This window comes from Ranitomeya imitator, chromosome 5 (genome assembly GCF_032444005.1).
Source record: "Ranitomeya imitator isolate aRanImi1 chromosome 5, aRanImi1.pri, whole genome shotgun sequence".
In the NCBI taxonomy this organism is placed as follows: domain Eukaryota; kingdom Metazoa; phylum Chordata; class Amphibia; order Anura; family Dendrobatidae; genus Ranitomeya; species Ranitomeya imitator.
Window position 1 is genome coordinate 384017969 of NC_091286.1, and position 15001 is coordinate 384032969.

Consider the following 15001-nt stretch of genomic DNA (forward strand, 5'->3'; position numbering starts at 1 on the left):
CCTCATCATCAACTACAAAAACCGTCTGACTGCTGTGCTTGCTAAACAAGGGTGTTGCCACCAAGTATTAAGTCTTGTTTGCCAGAGGAATCAAATACTTATTTCTCCTTGCAAAATTCAATTAAATTTATATAATTTATACAATATGACTTTCTGGATTTTATTTTTGATATTCTATCTCTCAATGCTAAAATTAACCTACCCTTAAAATTAAAGACTGTTCATGTCTTTGTCAGTAGGCAAACTTACAAAATCGGCAAGGGATCAAATAATTATTAATTCACTGTATATACAGTATGTGCCTCCACATAGCCTCTCTACATACTGTGAGAGCCCCCGCATAATCTCTTATATATAATATGAGTTCTCACATAGTGGGCTGGACTGGAACAACCAGAGGGCTGCATGTGGTCCACGGGTAGCACTTTGCCAGCTCTGATGTATGATCACATACTGTATAACATGTCATAGTAGACCTAGGGATTAAGCCACCATGCAGCAAGTACATTGTTACTCCATGATCTTTTTACCACATGTCTAGAAGAAAGAGCTCTGTCCAATTAACATATTCACTTTAATGCTGCATTTTCAATGGAGTCAAACAGTTGTATTGTGACATACACAGCCATATAAAGCAGTTTGAAAAGGAGCTTTTCTAGATTATAATTATTAGTTCATATTGTATTGCTGTATACAGTTAAGTGAAAAAGTGTTTGCGCCTTCCTAATTTCCTGATCTTTTGCATGTTTGTCACACTTAAATGTTTCAGATCACCAAACAATTTTAAATATTAGACAAAGATAACACAAGTAAGCACAAAATGTAATATTTAAATTAATTAATGATCTTTATTATTAAGAGAAAAATAAATCCAAGCCTTCAGGGCCCTGTGTGAAAAAGTGACTGCCCTGCCTTTAAAACACATTCCTTGGGATGTACAAATTCAAAGAAATTCTGGAACAAATGAGAAACAAAGTATTTGAGATTTATCAGTCTGGAAAAGTTATAAAGCCATTTCTATAGCTTTGGGACTAGAGCAATCCACAGTGAGAGTCATTATCCACAAATGGCAAAAACATGTAACGTTGATGAACCTTCCCAGGAGTGGCCAGCCAACCAAAATTACGCCAAGGACACAGTGATGACTCAGCCAACAGTTGTATGTCCCGTTACATCTGGCATGGAAGAAAAGGGAATATCATACCAACAGTAAAATATTGTGGTGGTAGTGGGATGGTCTCGGGCTGCTTTGCTGCTTCAGGACCTGGGAGACTTGCTGTGGTAAATGAAACCATGAATTCTGCTGTCTACCAAGAAATCCTAAAGCAGAATGTCTGGTGATCTGTTTGTGACCTCAAGCTGAAGTGCACTTTGGTTGTGCAGCAGGACAATGATCCAAAACACATCAGCAAGTCCACCTCTGTATGGCTTAAGAAAAACAAAATTAAGACTTTGGAGTGGCTTAGTCAAAGTCCTGACCTTAATCCGATTGAGATGCTGTGGCATGACCTGAAAAAGATGGTTCATATTCGGAAACCCTCCAATATGATGGAATTACGTCAATTCTCCACAGATGAGTGGACCACAATTCCTCCAGAGCTTTGTAAAAGACTCATTGCCAGTTATCGCAAATGCTTGATTGCAGTTGTTTCTGCTCAGTTTGGCCCAATGAGTTATTAGTCTTAGGGGGCAATCACTTTTTCACACAGAACCCTGTAGGTTTGGGTTTCTTTTTCCCTTAATAATAAAGACCTTCATTTAAAAACGGCATTTTGTGCTTACTTGTGTTATCTTTGTCTAATATTTAAATTTGTTTGGTGATATGAAACATTTAAGTGTGACAAACATGCAAAAGTATAGGAAATCAGGAAGGGGGCAAACACTTTTCCTCACAACTTTAAATCGAATCATAATGAGTCAGGCTTCATATATTAAGTTTGTCTCAGAGAGTCTATAACAACCAATAATTATTGTTTTATTCTTTTTATTCAAGGGGGCATTCTTTGCGTCTGGAGGAGAGAAGGTTTTTCCACCAACATAGAAGAGGATTCTTTACTGTTAGGGCAGTGAGAATCTGGAATTGCTTGCCTGAGGAGGTGATGATGGCGAACTCAGTCGAGGGGTTCAAGAGAGGCCTGGATGTCTTCCTGGAGCAGAACAATATTGTAACATACAATTATTAGGTTCTGTAGAAGGACGTAGATCTGGGGATTTATTATGATGGAATGTAGGCTGAACTGGATGGACAAATGTCTTTTTTCGGCCTTACTAACTATGTTACTATGTTACTATGTTATTTAATATGATTAAAGATGAAATCTGGAATGTACATTAAACACTGAGACATTTTTTCTGCATGAGGCTCCTTAGCTTTTACCTTTTCTCCTAAATGCACATAGTCCTGATACATTAGTAATATATTTAGTCTACAAGGAAAACTTCATAAGAATTAAAGAAAAAAACACACAAAATTGAGCTTAAATTGAGTTGGTACACATGCAGAGGTTAAACGCATGTTCACATTGGCCACAAAACATTGAAACCTACAAGAGAAAAAAGTAAATGAAAACCCTGATGTAACTAAGTAAAAAAGCAAAAGTGCATTTAAATAACACAGAGTTTTTAGTAATACTGTTTTTTGATTAAAAAAAAATAGCACAAAAGCCATCCCACCTCGTCACGGTAACTCTGATCGGGACAGTCCTACACTGTCTAATATTAAAACCTTACATTGTGTCAATGTTGACCTCAGTGTGAATAAGGGCAGACAAAAGGACTGGCCCCAACTAGTGAAACACTAGACTGGGGAAGCCTTATATAGTCTCTAGCTCAGAAACAGGGAGGCCACACCCCGGCTTGCGCAGAATGCAACAATACAGAGAAAAAAAAACACAAAATTGAGCTTAAATTGAGTTGGTACACATGCAGAGGTTAAACGCATGTTCACATTGGCCACAAAACATTGAAACCTACAAGAGAAAATAGTAAACGAAAACCTTGATGTAACTAAGTAAAAAAGCAAAAGTACATTTAAATAACACAGAGTTTTCAGTAATACTGTATTTTGATCAAAAAATAGCACAAAAGCCATCCCACCTCGTCACGGTAACTCTGATCAGGACAGTCCTACACTGTCTAATATTAAAACCTTACATTGTGTCAATGTTGACCTCAGTGTGAATAAGGGCAGACGAAAGGAATGGGCCCAACCAGTGAAACACTAGACTGGGGAAGCCTAATATAGTCTCTAGCTCAGAAACAGGGAGGCCACACCCCGGCTTGCACAGAATGCAACAATACAGAGTAGGACTGTCCTGATCAGAGTTACCGTGACGAGGTGGGATGGCTTTTGTGCTATTTTTTAATCAAAAACCAGTATCACTAAAAACTCTGTATTATTTAAATGCACTTTTGCTTTTTTACTTAGTTACATCAGGGTTTTTGTTTACCTTTTTCTCTTGTAGATTTCAATAAAAATTAGACAAGTTGTTTTTTTAGATTTTTCTTAGTAGCAGAATGCAGATGAAATTAGCAGCAAAGTGCTGGGTAGAAAGTGACATACATTTCCTTCTTTACAGGCACACATTTCAAGTCTGTCGGGTCAGATAGCATTGCTAAATCAGACAGGGAGTTGTCCACAAGAGACTATTAAGCTTGAGCATTATTGGCAAGTAGCAGCAAAGAGCAGAAACACTTCCCTTACTCATCTTCCTAGAAATTGCTCCATTGTCTCAGGCAGGCACAGTTTTCATTCTTAAGAAGAACAAACAGTAAAGTACAAAGGTACGTTTAATAGCGCCTAAGTCACCTTCCAACCACTATACATGCAATTAATGTTTGACATATCGGTAGAGCTGGAGTCAACAAAGTACATACATTAGGTTTCATGTTTTACTCCATCCTTTTTTTTTTCATTTCTATACATTTAGCAGAACTCTTTTTCTGCCTTAAGGTATCGTCCTTATTCGTGTTATGTATATATGTAATTACATAGCATTCCCTCCACCTCACCCTATTTGTAAGGATGAGATAAACGTTGCTGCCGCCTATGTGATGACAATCATAAGTACTTTCCAACTGTCAGTCTAAGATACGTATGCCGACGTTCATAGCTTTCCTTCATGCTTTCTATGAATCAGGTCACACGCAAAGGAATTTTAAAGAGGATTAGACCGACACATTTCTCAATCCTATAAAAATAGATGGGTAGGTGAGTGATCCTCCAGTATGGGCATAGGTATCAATATAGACATCAGAGCCGCTTGTATGGGGCCTACAAGCTTTGGAAGCTCTACGCCATTATTTTAAAAAAGTCTCATAAGGAGGCAGGACATACCGTCTCTTTGATCTGTAATCGTGATAATCCTAGTTTTCTTTAAACTATTAAAAAGAGAGGGGATTATGAGTTTTGCTAAGGAATTGTAATGGCTACCTTATATTAGGCAAACTACCTTATACTGTATTAGACAACAATCTTTCAGTAAAGCTCTCAGTCCTGGCTTTATGTGTTATGCAATGGATTTGAGCCAGTAACATAACAAGCAAAGCATTGTATTATCCATGCTATAGCTGCAAAAATAAAGAATGACCCAAGGGCATGTATACTGCTATTTCTACCTGTTTCTACCCACACTTATTCTGTTGTTTAGGAAACCATATCACACTACAGTATATGATTACGGGTGAAAAGCGCTAATCACAAAGTGTGAGGTTATAGTCCTACAATTCAGAACGTAAACACTACTGATGGCTGGTAACAAAAGAAAATGCAATTGAGGACTTAATCATAAAATATTTAATTTGTGTAATTACTTATCAATGGCTAGGGGTGCCAAACATCTAGAAATTCCGTGACTGTCCGTATATACAAGGCACTTTTTTGCCCTGTCTGTAAAAAAAAACCATTTGTAATTTATTTGCACAAACATTCGCTTTGATCCATCTTTTTTTTAACGGTATCCAAATGCAGGTTTTTCTTCTTTACAAAAATATAGAAGAACCAATCTATTTATTACAATATTGCAGTCAATATGCTCATGAGTTTGAATCTGTTTTTTCCTCCATTCTCTCAAGTTTTGTATTTTTTTCCAGAAAAAAAAAGTTACATGATCTCCTGACACTCCATCCTTCTGAGTTAAAAAGGATTTTTTTTTCTTTAAAAAAAGGTAGTTGTTTAAGAAAGTAACATATATATCAACAAAACAGACTTTCTTTCTTTAAAATGCATCTGCTTGCATCCGTTTTTTCAACAAAAAAAAATACAAATCTGTAGCTAATAAAGGGACTCTGTCACCTGAATTTGGCGGGCTCTGTTTACGGTCCGATGGGCGGTGTTTTCTTTCCTTTCATGCACCCCTTCCTTTCCCGCTGGAAGCAATATGGTCTGGAATTTGATTTGGTTTCCTCCGTAGTACATGCGTGCGCAATGCAATCTTGCCTTGCGCACGCGCAGTATGCTTTGCCCAACTGCGGGCAAATCCTAAAAGCATTAGTGTGCATGCGCCGGCGCACTATGTCCTGGAAGTATTTTGCTGTATTCCGGGATATAGTGTGCTGGCACATGCGCACTAATGCTTTTCGGCTTTGCCCGCAGTTGGGCAAAGCATACTGCGCGTGCGCAAGGCAAGATTGCATTGCACATGCGTGCACTACGGAGGAAACCGAATCAAATTCAAGACCATATTGCAGCCAGCGGGAAAGGAAGGGGTGCATGAAAGGAGAGAAAACACCGCCCATCGGACCGAAAACAGAGCCCGCCAAATTCAGGTGACAGGTTCCCTTTAAAGATTACAAACAAGTGGTGCGAAAGGGGATATCTATCACCAAGATTTTCAACTTAATCTGAGAAAATCATTATATAAAGACAAAGACCCTGATTACAGTGATGTGTCACTTAAAGGACTGGTTGGTGTATTTTTGTTAAAATCACTGTTATCACTAGAGAACTAGTGAACCTGCTGCCAGGTAGTCAAGCATATATTCATGGCCTCTTTATAACCTGTCTCCACCAGTGATTGGCAGCTATTTGTATACATACAGTAATATATGGGCTGAAAACTGCCAATCTGTGGTGTGAACAGAGTTATACAGAGTTCAGTATTCACTTAACTGCTAGATCTCCAGCAAAAAAAAGGGATTTTATTAAAATGACAGCAAGTAGCCCAGTAAGTAATGCATCACTGGAATCAGTGCCTCTGTCCCTACGTAATACTGCTATCAGTTGGAGTTGCAAAAACCTGCTGATAGACTCCCTTTAATCCTGCACAAAGCCCAGTAGATGACACATCGTTGAAATCATGGTCTCTGCCCCTACATTATGCTGCATTCAAATGGTGTAGCAAATATCTGGCGACAGATAACCTATAGTTCTGCGCAAAGCCCAGTAATTGATACATCGATGGAATCAGGGTCTCTGCCCCTACATTATGCCGCTCTCAGATGGAGTAGCAAATCACAGGTGACAGATTGCCTTTAATCCTTCACAAAGCACCCTGCCTTCAACTTTAGTAAATATATAAAGTAAATGAAAAAGAAACTATTTCCCTAAATAATTTTTGTGTATGACAATCATAAGATTGCAGCAATGCAATGACTCCCAGTGCTGGGCGTGTTACTGCTGTGCACAGCAGAATGAGACCTGTTATCTTCACACATCATGAATTTTGCAATAATCTGGAAAACTCTAGAAATTCCAGCTATACGGGTATATTTCCAGATATGAGTTTTATGGTTTCATACATGTGCAGTTAAATTGTGCAGTATTTACCGATTGCATGAAATTAACTCATAAGGGTGATTTCAGCAAAAAAAATATTAATTTGACTTGTTCTCAGATATGAAGAATCTTCTCTGCAGAATTTCTTTCCTGAATTTTAGTGTATATGTTTCCCCCAGTCATTACCAGCGGGGAAGTAACTATAATTGACAGTTGCACTTGGGCAATAATGGTGATTTCAAATCTTAAAACACAGCTTTTAACAATGATTGTGGTGTTAACAAAGGGAGGGAGCTCCTTTGTCCCCCACATTGAACCCGTTACAATGGCTGTTTAGCGACTTTAGCCAAATGGCTTCATGGCCTTACTGCACTTTTTCAGTACAAATAATCATGCAACCAGAAGAGGGGCCAACTTTAAGGACAGCTCTATCGCCTTCCCAATGGCACATACTGCACGGTGATCGTGTGCCTAGCCAAGAGGTAGACACACAAAGCAGCTTGACTACAAACATATTAGTTAATGACAAATGTCCATGCCATATGGTCACTGCTATGCTATCTTTAACTGGTCTGCCATGATCATACCGAGGTGCGTAGTTTAAAGGGAAACTGACACGTAATTATGCTGCTCAAACCATGGGCGCCTGAACTAGAGCCCGGCTGCGCCACTATGGCCAGATAGCAAAGATTGAAGCTTTTGAAATCGATTGAATCAAATTTGGCAAATTGTTCCCCACAATTTCAGTAATCCAGTTGTCTTGAACAGATTTTCGAACACTGTGTGGTCTGCTAGAAGTGTAGGCAATTTTTTTTTAAAGGGGTTCTCCGGGGAGATAAAAATAAATTTCTAATGGTCACATCTTCATAAAATATAAAGATAAATTCAGTGGAAATTCAGTGTCATGGTGATCTACTCCTCTATGCTCCCCATCCCTTCTGGGCATGACCTGCTCCCTGCTGTGAGACCCCTGATAATGTCTTTCTATTCAGTCCCCGATCAGGGGCATGGACTGCTTCCTGATCTCAGACTGAATAGAAGGACATATTATCAGGGGATAGCAGCAGGGAGCAGGCCACACCGCCCGATCTGCAGCATGTCGGCCCAGAATTGAGCGGGAGCACCGAGAAGTAAATCCACAGTAATGCCGCGGTAACCTTTGCGAGTTCAATGAGAGAAACTCGCATCAATTCCCGGCACTGACACCGGCACTCGGGACCGGAGCGTGCAGCTGCATGTATTTCTATGCAGCCGCATGCTCCAGTCCGAAGTGCTGGGAATTGATGCAGGAGACTCGTGCGAGTTTCTCACATTGAACTCACAAGTGTGACCCCAGCCTAACATTAAATTGCTGGTCCTGAGTACGGGAAACAGCTCTATTCTTATTACTTTTGTAGATTATGAAGGCATGGCCATTGGAATAATCTTTTACCTTCCTGCAGTACCCCTTTAATGTGTTTATTGGAAAGCCAGCATTAGCAATTTGAAAGAAAGAGAGCAAGACCACACACCAAGTGATGCATCGATGTTCAGGTGCAATTTTTCTAACTGCCATATTAAAACTATCAAAGACACAGAGCATGAAAGTTTATCCCCGTTGGTGGTATATCCTGAGAAAGCCCACGCCATCTGTGAATTATGAAATCAATGTGTAAAAAGTTGGCAGCCATTTTTTTGGCATTTTGCGCAACTCGAACATTGTTTGATTTCGCTGGGACCTACACGTATTAGGAAATTCAACTAAAATTTTATTTAGAGCAAATTAGTTTGACTAACTTTACAACAAGGTATATGTTCTATGAAATGCTCTAGGATTTTAGAGAAATTGTAGTTTGAAGAGTAGACCACGGGAGTATAGGCAGAGATGGGATTAGTCTAGTGCTTCCATGACAGGCTTTTTCTAGTGCCGGTCTGGGTGATTGACAAATATCTCACACATGGGAGAGACCTATCAACCATGTGGAGAGGAGCGCAGAGAAACTGGATGGGGCAGCGCAGGACTAGTTTCTTCCCTGCCTACGGTTTCTGAACAGATTTTCAAACTATATATTTTCTCTGAAACGCCCAAGAGATTCAAAGAAACATTTAACTGACTGGAATCATGCAGGCTATGATTTATGTTGCTTGTTGCAACTGAGTAAGATCATTTCCAAAATTGTATTTTTCTGAATTATAGAGGTTACTACCCATGAAAAGTGGGATAATCAGCGAACTGGCTACAGATATGGATGCAGAGTGAAGATAAGTTTGTCTGATCTGATCCCACAGGTGAGCAATTTTAGCTGTTTTTCAAATTACTGAAAAAAGTAATGTTGGCTGTGATAGAAAGTTATCAGAATATACGTATGGTAATTTTCTTTGTATGGGGCCATATACAGTGGGTACAGAAAGTATTCAGTATTCAGTATTAAATTGTTCACTCTTTGTTTCCTTGAAGCCATTTGGTAAATTCAAAAAAGTTCATTTTTTTCTCATAAATGTACACTCTGCACCCCATCATGACGAAAAAAGAAATGTAGAAATGTTTGCAAATTTAATAAAAAAGAAAAACTGAAATATCACATGGTCATAAGTATTCAGACTCTTTGCTCAGACACTTATATTTAAGTCACATGCTGTCCATTTCCTTGTAATCCTCCTTGAGATGGTTCTACTGTTTCATTGGAGTCCAGCTGTGTTTAATTAAACTGATAGAACTTGATGTGGAAAGGCACACACCTGTCTATATAGGACCTCACAGCTCACAGTGCATGTCAGACCAAATGAGAATCATGAGGTCAAAAGAACTGGCCAATGAGCTCAGAGACAGAATTGTGGCAAGGCACACATCTGGCCAAGGTTACAACAGAATTTCTTCAGTACTCAAGGTTCCTAAGAGCACAGTAGCATCCATAATCCGTAATTGGAAGAATTTTAAAACCACCAGAAGTCTTCATAGACCTGGCCATCCAGCCAAACTAAGCAATCATGGGAGAAACGCCTTGGTGAGAGAGGAGGAGAGGAAGAATTACCCCAAGATCACTGTGGCTGAGCTTCAGAGATGCAGTAGGGAGGTGGGAGAAAGTTCCACAAAGTCAACTATCAATGCAGCCCTCCACCAGTCAGGCCTTTATGGCAGAGTGGCCAGAAGGAAGCCTCTCTTCAGTGCAAGACATATGAAAGCCCACATAGCGTTTGCTAAAAAACACATGAAAGACTCCCAGAATATGAGAAATAAAATTCTCTGGTCTGATGAGATGAATATAGACCTTTTTGGTATTAATTCTAAGTGGTATGTATGGAGAAAGCCAGGCACTGCCAAATACAATCCCAACAGTGAAACATGGTGGTGGCAGCATCATGCTATGGGGGTGTTTTTCAGCTGCAGGGACAGGATGACTGGTTGTCATTAAAAGAAACATGAATGCGGCCAAATACAGAGATATCCTGGATGAAAACCTCTTCCAGAGTGCTCTGGACCTCAGACTTGGCCGCAGGTTCACCTTCCAACAAGACAATGACCCTAAGCACTCAGCTAAAATAACAAAGGAGTGGCTTCAGAACAACTCTGTGACCATTCTTGACTTTCCCAGCCAGAGCCTTGACCTAAACCCAATTGAGCATCTCTGGAGAGACCTGAAAATGGCTGTCCACCAACGTTCACCATCCAACCTGACAGAACTGGAGAGAATCTACAATGAAGAATGGCAGAAAATGTGATATTTCGTTTTTTATTTTTCAAAAATTTGCAAAAATTACTACATTTCTGTTTTTTTTCAGTCAAGATGGGGTGCAGAGTGCACATTACTAAAAAAAGAACTTTTTTGAATTTACCAAATGGCTGCAATGAAACAAAGAGTGAAAAATGTAAAGGGTCTGAATACTTTCCGTACCCACTGTAGCTACAAACTATTCAGAGTGCCCATGTTGGTCTCGGTCTTGTTACAAAGCTCCTAAGATGCTCATGTGAACATCAAAAATAGACCAAAAGGCAATAGAAGATGGTAGACTGGTCTGAAAAATCACTTTATCTAATACTTGCAAGCTGCATGTGCATACCTTTGAGAAAGTATGGCACCAGAACAAACTATAGGAAAAATCCAAACAAGCTGAGGGTGTGTGATTCTCTGAGCAATGTTCTGCTGGGAATCCTTTGGACTAGGTATTCATATGGATAATACTTTGACATGCACCGCTTATAAAAAGCTAAAAAGCAGAATTATGTAATGTCAATGGCCTCTTTCTGCAGGATATTGCACCCTGCCACACTGCAAACATTGTTCAGTAATGATTTGAGGAACATATCAACAAACTCAAAGTGTTGATTCGGCCTCCAAATGCCTCAGATCTCAATCCAAATAACCTATTGTGTGATGTGGGATGAAAAACAAATCTGATCTAAGGAGGCCTCATTACACAGGATATTCAGTAATGGATCTGCAGCTAACATTATGGTGCCAGATACCACAGGACACTCTCACTTGTGTGACGTTCATGACACAACAGGTCAGAGCTGCTCTGGCAGGTGGTTTTATTGTTATGATTGATTGGTATATATGACCCACAATGTAATAATAAAATATAATTATTAAATAAAATAAAGATTAAATATTATGAGAGACTCCTGTTTATCAACACACATAGCCACCATTGTATACCCTAATGTTGTGAAAAGCAAAAAAAAAGGAAAAGTATTAATCAAAAAGCGTTGTGTAACCTACATGTTCTGAGATGTATTGTCTTTTTTAGAAAACCCAGTTCTTTAGAATGGATTGGAAAAAAATGTTTTCTTTTGTTTGTTTTTTTTTCTGCTTGCTTTTAACTTTCTAACAGCTGTGAATATAATAAGAATTGTCTGACATAACCTGCATGTTTGGACATATTGAACTGCAGTTGTGGTCAACCTCACTTGTGAGAATATACTAGGCAAAATGTGCTAGAATTATATTAAAAATAAACTAAAAAATGAAAAGCGTGAAATTAAAATTGCATTTCATTACAGCTAATTAAAAGGAAGGGGATGTGGCAAGGATAAAATCAGAAAACATGCCAAATTTATTAAAGCCATGAACCATTTATTTTTAGCAAAATATTGATGTAAATATAAACACAAACGCAAGTAATCTAATTTATCTTACAGATGGAGAAATGCTGCAGAAAATCTGCAACATCTCAAATTCACCAAATACTGAGCATGGGAATATGCAGCTCTGGAAAAAATGAAGAGACCACCAAATCAAAACCCTGTCCTGGCCAGCCCAATCTCCAGACCTGAACCCCATTGAAAACCTCTGGAATGTAATCAAGAGGAAGATGGATAGTCACAAGCCATCAAACAAAGAAGAACTGCTTACATTTTGGCGCCAGGAGCAGTGTGAAAGGCTGGTGGAAAGCATGCCAAGACGCATGAAAGCTGTGATTAAAAATCGTGGTTATTCCACAAAATATTGATTTCTGAACTCTTCCTGAGTTAAAACATTAGTATTGTTGTTTCTAAATGATTATGAACTTTTTTGCTTTGCATTATTTGAGGTCTGAAAGCACTCGTGTTTTTTTTTTAAATTTTTACCACGTCTCCTTTTCAGAAAAAAAAAAATTATTGCTTGGAAATTCGGAGACATGTTGTCAGTAGTCTATAGAATAAATTAAAAATTAACATTTTACTCAAAAATATACCTATAAAGAGAAAAATCAGACAAACTGAACATTTTGCAGTGGTCTCTTAATTTTTGCCAGAGCTGTAGCTTCATGGTAAGATCACTGAGTTTTTTTTCGTGAGGATTAAGAAATAGATTCTGCTCTTAAATCCACATAAAATACTGAGTCACATACTCTTTGAATACGCTTCTGATAGAATTGAATTGGATGACTACTTTAGTGAATGTAGCACTTTTTTCACATTATTTTGAACATTTTCCAGTAAAACTAATAGGAAAGTTATTCGAAGAGTACATGAAGCATTTTTTATGTGGTTTAGCTGTAAAATCCACTTTTAAATCCGAGTAGAAAACTGTGTAAATGGGTCCTAAAAGAGGAAGATGTCATGCATGCCGATGGCTCTCTACCATAGATCATGGGTTTTTTGCACTCCCATAAACTACGATGGAGCGAGCCACCTGTGTAATTCACATAGTTCTTTCTTGAGTGCAAAATGGATTAAGTGACTCCCATTCTCGTGAAGTACAATCCAGGCCTACAAAGTACACCATTAGTACTTGCCAGTCCTTGATCCTCAGCTGCTGGTCAGTGCTGCTCGCATATAGTTGATTTCTCAGATAAGCACTTTTCTGTGCATATGGTTGAAAGCCGCACAGAATGACATTGTGGGCAACTTGGTGACGCTCAGGCCACAGGTTGTGCACCCCTGGTCTGATGATTGTGATACACCTTCAAATAGTCCACCTGCCCTCCTGCCACACAAATTTGGGCCCAGTGTGGCCAAGCATGTGTTCTCAATTCAACATGCTTGGTCCCTATTGTCCCCTAAAACATGTGACAGTCAGTAGGTTTCCACACGCATTTTACAGATGTCAAGTTCTGCCTCAATTGGCAGATTCAACTGAGATTTATGTGCACTGACCGCTTAAAGCTGGCACGAATTAACATTAGTTCAGCTGACAGCTTTCTCTACTATTTCTTAAATAGATAAACTTTTTGCTTATGTTCATGTGCATTCAAAGGGAAGGAAGAAAGACACTGCCAGACTTCTCTGGCAGTGGTTTATCTCCTCTAGAAACAAATGGATGAGCCATTTAAATTCCAACTGTCTGATCCTTCTGTCATTAAACATCATCCCTCATGGAAGAGTCTGGAAGCCCCCATACACATCAGATGGTTGGTAGGTCTTGCTGTCTTTCTTTCAGTTACTACTGTAAGCATGGAGGCAACAATACTTAGGCTCATCTGCACTGGCAGATTGCAATTGATAGCTTAATGTCATCACTTTAATGCTTGAACTCAAAACAAAAACTATTTGCCAAATTAATAACACTTTTAGGATTTAACCTGTTCTATCATCATGTACTAAAACTCCATAAATTTGTTATTAAGGCCCCTTAAGCCATATCAGAAGCAGGCTAGAATCATATTACATTACCGATATAGGATGCCTGTAGAGTGGTCACAAATTACTAACCTGGCCGATGGATCGAAGTCATAAAATTCTTTCTCCCAATGGTTACTATTAAATTGCAGTTCTCGACCACAGACAAAACACAAAATGATACTATGCAGGCATGTTAGCCTAAGTTATACCCTAAAAAAAACTAGAGGAAATCCGCAGAAATAACATACCGGTATATATCTTAAAAGATAAATACTGATCAATCATTTAGTATATGGCAATATTATCTCATTACTTTTACATTGAAAAATATATGAATACCAATAAATTAAATTATTCTTATCAGTACTAATGTATTTCAATAAAGCATAGTAAAAACATAATCCTATGGATTTCTTGTATTATGTGGCTTTATTGTGTACCACTTTAAATCAATGCATAGTGTTCGCATTTTTGTGCTTTCTCCAAGTGTTAAAACATTTCCATATAAAACAAAAAGACTTTTGTCCTCATATGATAGAACACAGACATTCTATTTAATCCTGGCCAAAAACCAAGCTCAGAGAACACCTTCTCATAGAGTATCTTTCTGACAATTCTTAGAAATGATTTCATGTCTTCGGGTAAGAATAGAAACACTTCCTTGTGATTATCACTACAGAACATTTCAGGCTAGAGCTCCAGATCAAAACGTATGACATTCTGCCGGTCTTCTGAATGAATATGCCCTATATTCTCTCATTCTTAACTTACTGGACATGATACCAACAGGAAAAAAAAAAGTTTTGTTACTTACCATGAAATGGAAGCAGGTAGACGCTTGTGAGATCTGAATGTGTCACAGCTCTGGTGGAGATATGAGAGCAACGTGTTTGGGTTTGGCTAGTCCTCATGAATAGAGCCCTGGGCAGACAGGTGTGTTACCTGTTCCAACATGCAAATGACTTGTCATATGAAACCGCCTTGAATGTAGGAGCAGTGCAAAACCTGTTTAAACTCAAGGCCCATCCCTTGAGCAGAAAAATGTAATACCGGGGATTTCACTAAGCACAGGAGCTCACTGATGTGATAATGGGGGTGGAGTTGTTACTATGTAATGACAGTACAAGCCCGGACGTCTCAGTGGCATTGTCACACTTTATGACTAGCATGTTAGCCAAGCTCTAGCTTCCCATATACTTTCTTAGGTTTTATGGCTTTCATAAGTAAGATTACTTCAAACTGGTCAAATGAATAAAATATTC

The 15001-nt window shown here is 38.7% G+C and overlaps 1 protein-coding gene and 1 long non-coding RNA gene across 2 annotated transcripts in view; one reads left to right on the forward strand and one right to left on the reverse strand.

Annotated features, from left to right (window-relative positions):
- FAM83B (family with sequence similarity 83 member B) overlaps window positions 1–14679 on the reverse strand; it is a 215959-nt gene extending 201280 nt beyond the window's left edge. The window contains exon 1 of the mRNA XM_069726761.1: window positions 14554–14679. The gene's annotated coding sequence lies outside the window, so the exon portion shown is untranslated. The remainder of the gene's footprint in view (window positions 1–14553) is intronic.
- LOC138637836 (uncharacterized) lies at window positions 3694–12320 on the forward strand. Its single transcript, XR_011312425.1, has 3 exons — window positions 3694–3783; window positions 8892–8983; window positions 11835–12320. It is a non-coding gene; the product is annotated as an uncharacterized lncRNA (long non-coding RNA).
- Window positions 14680–15001: the final 322 nt, after the last annotated feature.